General features: G+C 37.2%; 1 protein-coding gene across 1 annotated transcript in view; it reads right to left on the bottom strand.

Moving 5' to 3' along the window:
- The window catches only part of LOC124255230, a 40454-nt gene extending 28467 nt beyond the window's left edge, over positions 1–11987 (bottom strand). The window contains 1 exon segment of the mRNA XM_046689074.1: positions 11850–11987. The gene's annotated coding sequence lies outside the window, so the exon portion shown is untranslated.
- Positions 11988–12976: the final 989 nt, after the last annotated feature.

Below are 12976 nucleotides of genomic sequence, written 5' to 3'. Positions count from 1 at the left end.
ACCCGGGATGCATCATGTAATGGAAATCCCTTTTGCAATCTCATTCCCTTTAATCGAAACATTAAGCATTGCCAACCCGTAATCAACTCAGGCAGTATGGTATAGACAACATACATCTTCAAAGCACAAAGTAAATTTCTCAACTTGCTATTTGAACAGATCACAAAAAAATTGAATCCACATAAATGGAAGGCTATACGAAACAGAAGCAACTGCATCGCACGTTGCCCCATTCCCACACCCAAGAATAAAGAGAAGCACTCAGGTGTGTTGGTTGGTAGGCAGCACAATCCTACATATTCCGCCCGCCAGTTTGCGGCTCGTTTACCTGGCCTACCTGTCTGCTACATGCCATTAGCACAGGTGAGTCAACGAGGAACAGCACACTCTGTCTCTGACTACCCCTCCCCCACCTTTCCCTGGTACCCCCATCCCACCTGAATCAGCTGACATAGTAGCAGCAATTTACTGCCCTGACAAAACCAATTCTGGGCCCCTTTTATACCACCCGTGGTATAACCACATTTACTGCCTCTCTTACCACAACCCAGGGAGGAAATTGTAGTCATGATAGTTCTTATCTATCCACTTTCTATCATATAACATGAATGTACATTTGAGCTTCAAAAATACATCAAGTGACCGGCAGCCTACTATGGATGGGACACAGTACATCTTATCATTAATCTCCACAAAGAAACAACATGATTCCTTCCAACAAATACATGCTCGGCTCAAGCATAGACAATGCAGTGTCCGGAGTGTGGTGAACAAGCAACAGAACAATACATATTCAAAACAGATTTTAATTGCTTTTTGCAAAAGGACAACTTGTGAATACGAAACTGGAGAATTGAACTTTTCTAATTCAACTGGCCTCCAGAGCCATATGGTTTTCACATCCTGCAACAAAATACAGCAGGAAAACTTGCAACATTGTTTCTTTATCAGGTATCAGCACCAGTGAAAACACATTATCTGTGCAATAGCCACTGAAATCTCACACCTTATTATGTCTGAAATTTATGTTTGAATTTTAGTCTCAAGTAGAAACAAATTGTTGTCAAGAAGATATGTAGCAGTTAATTCAAAAGAATCAAGGTGTAATATTTTCTGAAGTAAAGTACGACTTGTCTCTACACATTCATTTTACATTTCTTAGAGGAATGCTCTGCTATGAAGTGCATATCCATCTTTTATGATTTGTGGCTAAACCACAGATCACATTAGAACATGTTTTATCGGCAACATGAAAAATGGCTTGTATGGGCATACAAATCCTTCAGACATTAACAGATTGGTTCTCATTCCATGGCAGACAAATTAGTGTCAGAAGACTTGCCTATCATAGCAATCTGTCTATGAATCGAAGCAGTCATGCATCAATGATTTCAAGCTTCATCAGTCAAGCAGAACTCTGCCTCATCCACATTAATCACACAGCAGAGAACTGGCAAGCCAACCTGTTGACTAAACAGCCTAAATGGCAGAAATCAGCTTGGCAGCTTTCTTTCATTATGTAGATAGTCTTAACATTTACTTATTGGATTGATTTTTATTAAACTGATTTTCCATGACTTTCTATATGCCATGTGGAAAATATACTCTGTTACCAAATTCCACCAGCCACTCTCTCTCACAGACCAGGATAACACTTTCTAGTTTGAAAGTAATCAATCATACAAATGTCTAACATTCTAGGGCCTATTCAGTTTAATGGTCACATCCTAACGTCTCTCACAAAGTAATTTCTCTTCAGAACCCATACAGTCATTACTTATGTTTTTCACATACATATAGACTTCATTGTGTGTGCATCGTATGTAGAACTCCTGCTCCCATTGTGTGTCATCGTATGTAGAACTCCTGCTCCCATTGTGTGTCATCGTATGTAGAGCTCCTGCTCCCATTAAAGGTAAACTAAAGGTATTTACTTTGCAGATACCTTTAATTTCAGATCACACAATCGAGCAGTTTTCTGCAAATGTCTATTCACTGAAGTGAGGAAGTGCCCTAAAGCAGCCCTGAATAAAACACCTCTTACTTGGAAAGAAGATTACATAACGTAAGGGCTCGTCCTTTTAAAGGCCTGCTAAAAGTGAGTTCTGAAAAAACCACTTCTAAGAACAGGTGTGTAGTGAACTAATGCAATACTTCAACAGCATCATTCACTGACAACGACTGTATCCTGGTGAACTAAAAGCTTTGGCATTCTCAGACGGAAATCTAACAGCGCACATAAAACGATGTGCGGCCTGTAACGCCTCAGTGATTTCATTTCTATAAGTTACCTGCTGCACGGATAACTGTACAGATATATTAAGCTACTTGTGTACTGCGGTCAAAACGACCTGACTTTTTACGAAGAGTAGAGATTGTATTTACTCCTAAAATTCAAATTCCAAACTTCCGGGCTTGCATTTCATTGCTATTGTATCATTCTGGGTCAGTCTGTAGCACAACATTATTTATTTTGTTCATGCTAATTAATGTAATCTTTTTTAAAGACATAGTTTGAACTTGACTGTTTGTTTCCTTCATTATAACTCTGTGTTTAATTAAACTATTGTTTCAAGTTCCTAATGAAAGAGGTTCAGCACACTAGACAAGAAACTGACAATGCTGCTTGTAATGATAGTCCTGTTGCAACAAGAACAGTTCAGAATCCTTTGACATCAGAGTTTACCTGATAAAACCTATCCTTATCATTCAGGAGCTGGAAAAAGTGTTCATCTCCACTAAGCCAAGAGCTCTGGAGCATGAAACACAATTCATGAGGAACAATGTTCATGCACTTTCCTTCTTGCCATCTAGCTATTGTCATCCACTGAGGTGTTGTCATGTTTCCCAGCACCTTCAATCAGGAGCAACCAGACTAGAACTACAGTCTGCTCTGTTCAGATAGAAATAATCTTCTTTCTGAAAATTAATGTTTATGGAATGATTCAATTGCATACTATTTGAATTAATGACTAACTCTTTGCAGCCTTTCAAACTGGAGTTGTTCATCAGCTCCAAAGAAAGTAAATTTTGTTTGGTAGATGAAAGCAGTTTTCTCCTGTTCTAACGAATTCCAAACAAGCTTCAACATGGACTTCCACTGTAGCACCCCTTTAACTTCAGGCATGTCCAGGTAACAATTACACCCTCACAACTACCAGTTTGGTTTACAAGCAGCCATAAATCTGGGATCAGATATAAAGGTTTCTGAAGCAAGGTTGCAGTAGAGGGATTCGCTAGTTACCTGAACATCACTATCACAGCACTGCTTTTAATAAAAGAGCAAAAAACACAATTATTTCACTTTTCATGAATCACCAGTTTATGCTCACACACTGTAATATGATTTTAAGACATGTCAGTCATCTGATGAAAATTGATAGATAAGCCTTATTCATGTCTCACATGCCCCAGGAATTACAGAATAAATTGTATATCTTCACATCCTAGTTCTTTCTGGGCACTTCTAGTTAAGCATTTTTATCCAAAAGCTTTTAATATGTGGCATCCTAAGGCTGAGCCATACATTCCAACACAAAGGCCATTGAATAACATGCATGAAACCACAGTCAATGAGTACCCTTACTTCACACATGGAATACTGATGCGTATCAAACAGCTGTGTACTATGAATGTGATACACCAGTTCTTTGCCTGCTTTACCAACTGAAAAGCATCATTTCACCATGTCTGATTCAGTGGAGTGGAACAGATTGACTTCAGCCTCATATCACCACCAAGATTCTTTTCGTCGTGGGTATTTCTAAGTTAACTCTTGGTTGTCTATGACACAATGTCACCCAACTAACTTAAACGCTTTGTGCTATAAAAATGTTTCGCATCTTAAAATTAAGAAATTTGTGAAAAGACTTACAAATATAATATATTCTATACAACACACAAGCATTAGATAAAATGATCACACAGGTACAACCAAACTCCCATATTTTGCCCCTATAAACTTCTTAATATCCAGTCATTATGCTACAAGAATACTGTTGAAAGCTGTGTCAGTTATACTAGCACACTCAACAGTCACCTCCACAAAAACAAATTCCATACTTACTTTTTACAATAAATCCAATCCTTTCACAACAAATAAGTGTTGGGAATTGGTTAAAATCTCATAATTGATGATTGGTTCATTACTACCGATCAATCATCGAAAATGATTGGTTAGCGTCATTTATGAATTTGTTAATGCACATAAAAATAAGGAAAAAAAACATGTAGTTCTTTTGGGGGTTTTTGGAAAAATTTCATATCTTTAAAGGATGACTAGTATGTTAGGAACATAAATTTCTTGGAATCTTTAAGATAAATTCAATCATGACTTGAAACGAGCTTGTAGTGCTTACTTACAAAATGTAACAGACAAAACCAACCTTGTGAAAAATATTGTTAATGAAAACAAGTGTTCCAGAATTGTTTGTTTGATTATGAGAAAACATGATCGATTGCTTGGTCGTTCAGTCACTACGACCAATCTTCGATTATTTCAATTAATCGGACCACCACTACAACAAATACCAATATTTGGCTGAGCAGCATTATAAATCAATTTGGATGGGGTGGGTGATGGTGCCATATTGTAAGTCATTAATGATAAATTCAAATTACTGTTTACTAAGTAATATTTATACATTTTAATGATTAAATAATCATCATTTGTATTTCGAGTTCAGTAACCTGATGTTTTCTCTTAAAAAACAGTGAACAAGATTCTCCATACAACAAAATATATTTTAAACCTAAGTTCCTTTTCTTAAATTCCTATGTCACAATAAACAGGAATTAATGAATGTACCATCACTAAACAGCATCATCAAAACAAACACTGCCATTATATCTACATGAGGACTCCTCAGCAGGACATGAGAAGAAAGACACAACTTTTACTTTCAAATGGTGACTACCCTCCAGTGCTACATTATAAATGTTCCCAAATTCCACTCGGAGGGCTTACTCATTCAGCCCTCGGGAAACAGTGTTTGTCAACCATTACCAGGAGAAATGGGACTGGATTTGGTCCACTGAGCAACCATCCTTTCTGCGTCAGGTGCTTGACACCGTGCCTCTGGTAAGAGGTTGACTAGGAACTAGTTACTCCCCGTTCTACAATGGCCGGTGGAAGTTTATAGGCTTCGAATGTTAAACATGGCACATCAACAGCAAATAAAGGCTAGATGAGCTAAAAGATAATTGTCACGAGTCTGTACATTTCCAGTATTGTTTCAGGAAAGAAGCTTGTGTTACATTTAAATGTTTGGTTATTTAGAACTTATGGCTGTGGGCCATTGTTTATTACATGAGGTTATGGCTGCATAGCATGAAATATCAGGAACTTTAATGCAAAAGTAGCAAGCTAAAGAGAAGGTGAAGTCACTCAAGTCTGGGCTGGTTGATCATCAGGTGCCTCTCAAATATACATAGCTCAGTAATGTGGACATAACCATCAATCTTTAGTGTAAAATCTTCCTTCTCCTCTGTCACAAAGTAAACAGATACATACTAGTACCATAAAATGTCTCCAAGTACCAACAACAAAATCCTTTTTAATAGTAATGTGTAGCTTTAGCAATTAACATAAGTTGAAAACATAAAAAATACTAAAAGGATTAATTACATTTAAGGAATACATGTAGCATCTTTACTAAAACATCTTCTACCTTTATTTCATACATTTGAAAATTTCTTGCATTTTAAGTTTCAGTAGATACCCCTGAAAGTATATTGATAATTTTGGGGTAAATACAAAATATTTATTAATATCTGGTATATACTACAATCAACCAAGAGATCTGAATCTCCTCCAGACTCTTTACTTCCTCATTCTCTTAGCCGAACACACACAAAAAATCAGAAAACGTGATAATTTCTTTCAAGCAGTTTCAACAGTTAAATTCTCCACAGATCCTGTTGACACTGTAGACAATCAACATTCAAAGGGAGATAACCACTGAAAGAATGATTAACATTATTATTACTGGGTATTAGTTAACAGTTTTGTGCACATCTAACTAACCTGCAATACTAAACAGATTTCCAGAGACAAAATATGTTGATTATATGCCGCAACATTTGGATGGGAACATTTTCAGAAATACTGTTTTTCAACCACTTTCCTATTCTTCAATAAATCATCACCAGAACCATTCACATAACAAAGCCGTACAAAATATATGTACTAACAGTAGTACTGCATTCTATTCTTCAAGGAAAGGTGTAAATCTTCGATTCTAATGGGCCCAAAAATGAATATACACTTATTTCACTATACAAGCTTGATGTGGATAGATAATCATAAGTGGACACTTAAACTATATGGATACATAAACTTACATGGGTATATAAATTTATGTGGATATTATCTTAACTGTCATGAATCCCAGGTGCAAAAATGATAGTCTGCCACCACACATTTAACTGGAGTACAATATTGATCACATATAGATGTTTCTCTTAACCAGATGCCTGTCCTGATATGGGAGATAGTAGACATATCACATAAAGTAACTAGCAGGCAAGATAAAGTCTACCAGGTAACTTCAGCAGATATCATCAGTGCTAAACTTGGGAGGCCAGAACTCCCTATCAGCGTATGCTTCTGGTATAAGAATCTAGAGACGCTGTAATTGTTTTAACATTAGGAGTGAGTGAGCTTAGTTTTACACCACTTGTAGCAATATTCCAGCAGTATCACAGCGGGGGACACCAGAAAATGGGCTTCACACATTTTAATATCAGGTTAATATCAAGTACACCTTGACTTTTGAGCTTTATTATAAACACTGTATTGATATGCATGATTTACAGCAGTATAAGTGAGGGAGTGAGTAAGCGAGTTTAGTTTTACACGGCTTTCAGCAACATTCCCGAACTATCACGCCTGGGGACACCAGAAATCGGTTTCACACAATTGTACCCATGTGGGGAATCGAACCCGGGGTTTCGATGTGACAAGCGAACGCTTAACCACTAGGCTACCCTACCATCCCACATCCATATGAACCCCTACCAGTCCACACTACCATGTCGTGTCATTCTTCAGAAATATTTACATGCCTTTTTTTACTGCAAATATTAATAATAATAGTACATAATATTGTGACATAGTTTCCACCATCAATCTATTCAACTTCAATTTTCATGCTTTTATTTTCTACTAAAATGCTGTATTCATGTGGGGTTTTTTTGTGTGAAAAATACACTGTTATCAGTATCAATCATTGCAATTCATAGAACTAGCTCAAAAGAATTTTACCCAGACATTTTTATTCTGTTATTACAGATTTCATATTCAACAAGCATTATGAAGGTTTTACACATATCTCTGCAAGGCCTATCACCAAAGCCAACATAACAGATGTGGCAAGATACAAACATCTCATTAATATGTTAAGGGAATCTGAGAACTTGAGTAGTTTCAGAATTAGCATGGCATCAATTATCAGGCAGGTAAAATGACCATTTCACCATAGTGATTCAAACAAGATGTCTTCTTGAAGAACTCCAACACAACAATTGCCATGGTGCCACCATAACACACGTCTACTCAGTTAACAACCAGGCAAATGTGTGTTAAACATTCATAACATGGCACAAGCTGGAATCCCAGGAACCAAAGAATTTACAGCCTCTCAAATCAATCAGAGTTTAGTCAATCAACAGTCCATCAATTATGCATAGATGTCATTCAAAATGCACAGCAAAGATAACATCAAAGCAACACCATTCCTATTTTCATATCTTGACATATAGTTACAGTGTCATATTACTTTTCCACTTCTCTCTATTCATTATTAACACACACCCAATCATCATCTTTTCATGAAACCGCTTCTTCAAGATATCAAATTAACGATATTAGCTTTTTAAGGTTCCTAATTAAAGGATACTGATGGATAGCAGATAAATTAATTAACAAAACATTTGGAGGGGTTTCACTATATTTCTATCAGATACACATACTTTACTCATTTATTTACTCCCTAATAAATACTTGTATCCGTCTATATTTATTGGAAATGCTCTAAAATATTTCTACTTAACCTGATTAATAATGATAATTGTAAACTATCTCTTTAAAATTATTCATACAAAACTCAGCCACATTCAAGGCCTTACCAAAGGCATTGTTCAGTTCTCTTGTCTAAAAGTAAGTCCAAATTGTACTTTCAAACAGATTTATTAGGACACTTTATTTCATTGTCAGAGAGATTCCACTTTAACATCCAAATATACTACAAACTATTCTAATCCAAGTCAAGAGGTTCAAAGTTATTCATTATCCTGTTTGAGATAACATGATCAAAGGAAACCTAATTGTAATATACCTTTAAGAGGAGTGTCCAGAGCGGCTGCTAATTCAAGGTATTAATAGCATTTAAAGATTTCACGCCAGATTTAAATGTAAGGCTGAAGTGCCTAATTCAATTCTTTTTGTAGCCTTTCAAACTTTGTGCAAGAAGTCAGGCCGGGAAAAAACAATGTATTACCTAATGGCCTTTTTTCCCATCAAATAAATGTACAATATGTTTGCAGTACATTGTAATTGCCAAATGATTTTCATGTGCATTCTGGTGAGGTTTGACATCTGCCATCTATAGGATTATGAAATTGAATCAAGAATATGAACTCAAGATATGAACTTGAATTTCATTATATGAAATATTCAACAATCAAACTGTGCATGAGCAAATCGTACTTACCATCATACAGGTTGTGAACAATAGAAACCAGCTAGCTGGCTGATACCATTGCCCTCGTACCAACTCCACCTTCAACCGTGCATCCCTACACAACATGCATGACAAAAACCACTTTAAAGCACCACGATTAAACAAATTTCATTAAAACCGGAAAATGGTTGATGATACCATGTCTCAGTTTGAAAGTGGTACAGTGGCTTTGCTTCCTGTTATGTACGAGACGATTCCTAGTTATGCCTTATCTTCCATCACCAGCGCACTGCCATTTCCTGGTGCCGAACCTCTAAAGCTTGTCAACATCCCTAGCTGATGATTCCGTTCCCTTCACCATTGTAAAGGTCAAATATGACAGTATTTCATGGTTTTAGTCCAAGCTGGCAAACTGGGGCGGTCTCATAACCTCAACTGTAGATTTTGGTCAGAACTGAACAATGCTATTGTTTCATATCACATGCCTTTCTCTAGTGAGGATGTGATGAGGGCAATATTTAAAGAATTTGTTGTACAGTTTGCAAGGAAAAACATAGTTCCTCAGCTTATTATTCTGATTCTGGATCATCTGTCTAACTTGCAAACAGTAAGATAAAACTTACCCAATTATTTTATTGGATGTTTAATTATTGGTATCATTTATTCAGGAAATTGTGTACATTTTGACTTATCTTGTTAAAATATGCAAACTTACTTAAAGTCCATTTTGTGAGGCATGGAAATGGCGGGAGTTGGTAGATGGTGGGGTGGCACATCCAGTTGTGTTTTCACTAAGAGTGGGGCACATGAAACTTATGTCACTGTAGCACATGACTGGTTATAACAACAGTGTGTAACACCGTGAGCATCACTTCCCCCGGGTTAACACAGTGACAACTCATTCTATACCCTAGTGCTAGCAATGTGCCGCATCACAGTCCCTCTTATAGAGACTTGTGTCATGCCCTGTGCAATCACACCTTTCTGGTATACTGAGGATCAGAAACATTCAAATCTATTTTTAGCCAACATATGAAGGGAGTGCCCTGTCATAGCCTGATCTGATATTTATGCAGCACACCAGTCTTTTTAAACATAATTTTTGTTCAGTCGGATTACATAATGTGAACATTTAACACCCATCCATTATTATTTTGAATATTACAACTCCATTCACAATGTAAAACAGCCATGTCTAACACATCATACAGATGTCTTTCTGCTTGGGCTGGAATGATTAACTTGGAAAGGGTAGGTCCCGAGTAAGTGAGTGAGTATGGTTTAACGCCGCTTTTAGCAACATTCCAGCAATATTATCTATGGCAGGGGACACCAGAAATGGGTTTAACACATTGTACCCATGTGGGGAATCAAACCCGGATCTTTGGCATGACAAGCCAAAGCTTTAACCACTAGGCTACCCCATGGCCCCAGGCTGTGAGTAGGATTCGTGAACCTTAAGGACTGTACTGAAACGTGCTAAGTCATGTGCTACATAATATTTAATGAGAATAATAACATAACTCTATGGTTACATAACAAAATCACTAATGTCCACATTTCTGACTATGCACACATTCCTTCTGACTTTTATATGTTTGAGGAAAGATAAAGCTTCAGCTAATTTTATGGATAATAGGATCTGTTATAGGTGTACTTAAACAATTCAGTCAGGGTTTCTGAGAAAAAAAGATTTGGATAAATTTCAAAATGTGCCTACAAGCTACCATAAATGCTCACCTCTTTGACAAATTTCAAAATGAACATCTTACTCTTACATTTGCCAAACAATTCATCTGTTTTAGCATCAAAGATTAAGGTAGCAGAAAAGGAGATCTGTCTTAGACTTCTCTTGCTTTGCATACAGCAACATCACAACATATTTGAAACATGACAGTTGCAGTTATTTCACAAACTGCACTGAATTCGAAAACATCAGGACTTTTTGCACAATAAACACTTTTTTGTTTGATTCTTCAAAGACTCAGTATTGTTTGCAGGTGGCATTATGTGAAAATTAATTGATTATATAAATACTAGTTCATTCTTAGTTTGCATATGTTAAAAACTGTTTTTTGAATGACAACAAATATATTTGTTTTGTTTTTTTAATGAAATTTCAACCCCAAAAGACATATAATATGGCAAATATATATTTGCAACAGCTATGAAATAACTTTATTAGCAAATGCTCGGAAACACATGAAACGTAATTGCTGCAAATCACATACCACCTGTTGATTTATTCGACCATAGAACCTCTTTTGCAACAACATTATTGTTACCAACTTGCAATGGATTTCAAAGAACATTTGCACAACATAAAAAATAAAATTCTCCCCAGCCCGATGATTTTATTCATGGTGTTCAGAGATTTCTAGGATGATTATTTCTCCAGAATCAAATCCAAAAATACCCCTGTTGCTGAAACACTGCATTCCTGAAATTCACCAAATAACAACCAAACTTTGTACCTGGGTTTGCCAATCCAAGTTTGGCAGACCCACAAATACAACCCATACCCTTTAGAAACAAGCTGTTTACAAATGCAGGCTGTGTACACGGGTTCGTGTTATCTCACCCACCCCGAGAAGTCAGGGGAGGTAGAACAAGCCTCGGGCCTGTCTTCATGTCACACAGTAAGCCCCCGGGAAATAATGGTGATTCTACACTTTATCGATTAGCAGAACAGTGAGCCTTTCAGTCTAACTTTTCTCAAAAGTTTATTGATTGTTTTGATAAATGGAGCTGGCAATATTCGGTATGCAGCTGTGGCCTTCTAAATGCATCCTGTTTAAACAAACGGCTCTCGACCATGCCGTGTTCCCGCAAAATTGGGCCAAACCCACTCGCTCATGACCGCGAGTCGATTACACACCCCTAACTCGATAACTGTCCGCGTGCTTCGCTATCTTGACAATGTCAGCAAAACAAGTGACTGAGTTGATAAATAAATAGATCAGCTGCAAAATAATACGTACAATCTTTACTTTCGAACAATGAGTTAAAGACGTGATGCAAGTGACCAAAGTTGTGAGACGACTTGGTCCGCCATGTTTTGTCGCGAGTGGAATACGAGTCTGCAGCGCATGACACGTGAGGTCTGCTAGTTCCACATTACCATGATCTGCACACCTGTTGATCAAAGACACAGAAAAATACACTTACCTCTAGTTTAGACGAGACTTTTGTGCAGATTCGCTGCCAAAATGATTCATCTTTCGGGATGGAGCCCGCAGACTTCACTTCCTGGGATTTCTGTCCTTTCTATGGCCCTTTTCCTGCACTGTTGAGCGTGCACGTAGATACAGGACGTCGCGCTGTGACACTAGGGGGCGCTGAGCTTCGACTGATGGAATTTGGTACCTGAGTGACCTGTTGATGGAAATGGCGCCTAGACAGGTGCGCGGAGCACCGCTTGCGCTTGGGGGGAATAGTGCTTTGAGAATTCTAATTAGTTTCACTATAATGACACACATTTCCAATTCGCAGCAATGGCTGTCGTGGGAAGTTCCTACAGAACTTCGAATTAACATTGCCAAAGTGGAACATTATTAAAAAAAAATTAAATATCAAAGGTGTTGATACGAAAGTCGTTAAAGCATGTAGATATCCTTGCATGAACGCCAAAAGTGGTTATTAAGTTTATTCACATATAACGAGACTGGGAATTTCAGTTTATCAATCCTGGGGTAATATACTGTTCATATATATGTGTATGGTAAATTATTGAACTTGATGATATATTCAAAGGTTATATTAACCATATTTTCTGGGATTTAGCCTACATAATTTTTTAACACGTATTACACTAATAAGGTTGGCAAGGTTTGACCCAGCTTAATAACATATTAATGAAAACCGACATTATGTCGTCTTTTAAAAAAATACATTTGAAAGAGCTGGCACTATGTTTCCCCAACTTAAAAGACGTGACACCTGAGTAGTAATATGTAGCACCATGCACGGCAATACAAATTCCTGGGGGCAAAAGTAACGCTGACCAATCAGCATCTTTGCTTGACAAATATGGCCACGACACGCCCATATACCACGGTCGTCTACTAGTACCCAGGTAATATCGGTCTGTGTTTCTAAAATTAGACCAAGAGGCCGTTCGCATAAGGTACACAATAGTGTACGCCAGAAATATTGTCCACTTTTCGGTCTGCAGTGATGCTGGGAATCAACATGTTGTTTCTTACAGTTATAAATGGTATGGGTACCATTTCGAGTACATAAATTATGACACTAAAGCTGGAATTCACACAATAAAACTTTAATTTACGAGTTAT

This window comes from Haliotis rubra, unplaced genomic scaffold (genome assembly GCF_003918875.1).
Source record: "Haliotis rubra isolate DU_JTF1 unplaced genomic scaffold, ASM391887v1 Scf599, whole genome shotgun sequence".
Classification (NCBI taxonomy): Eukaryota; Metazoa; Mollusca; class Gastropoda; order Lepetellida; family Haliotidae; genus Haliotis; species Haliotis rubra.
This window is presented reverse-complemented; position numbering and strand designations above follow the sequence as displayed.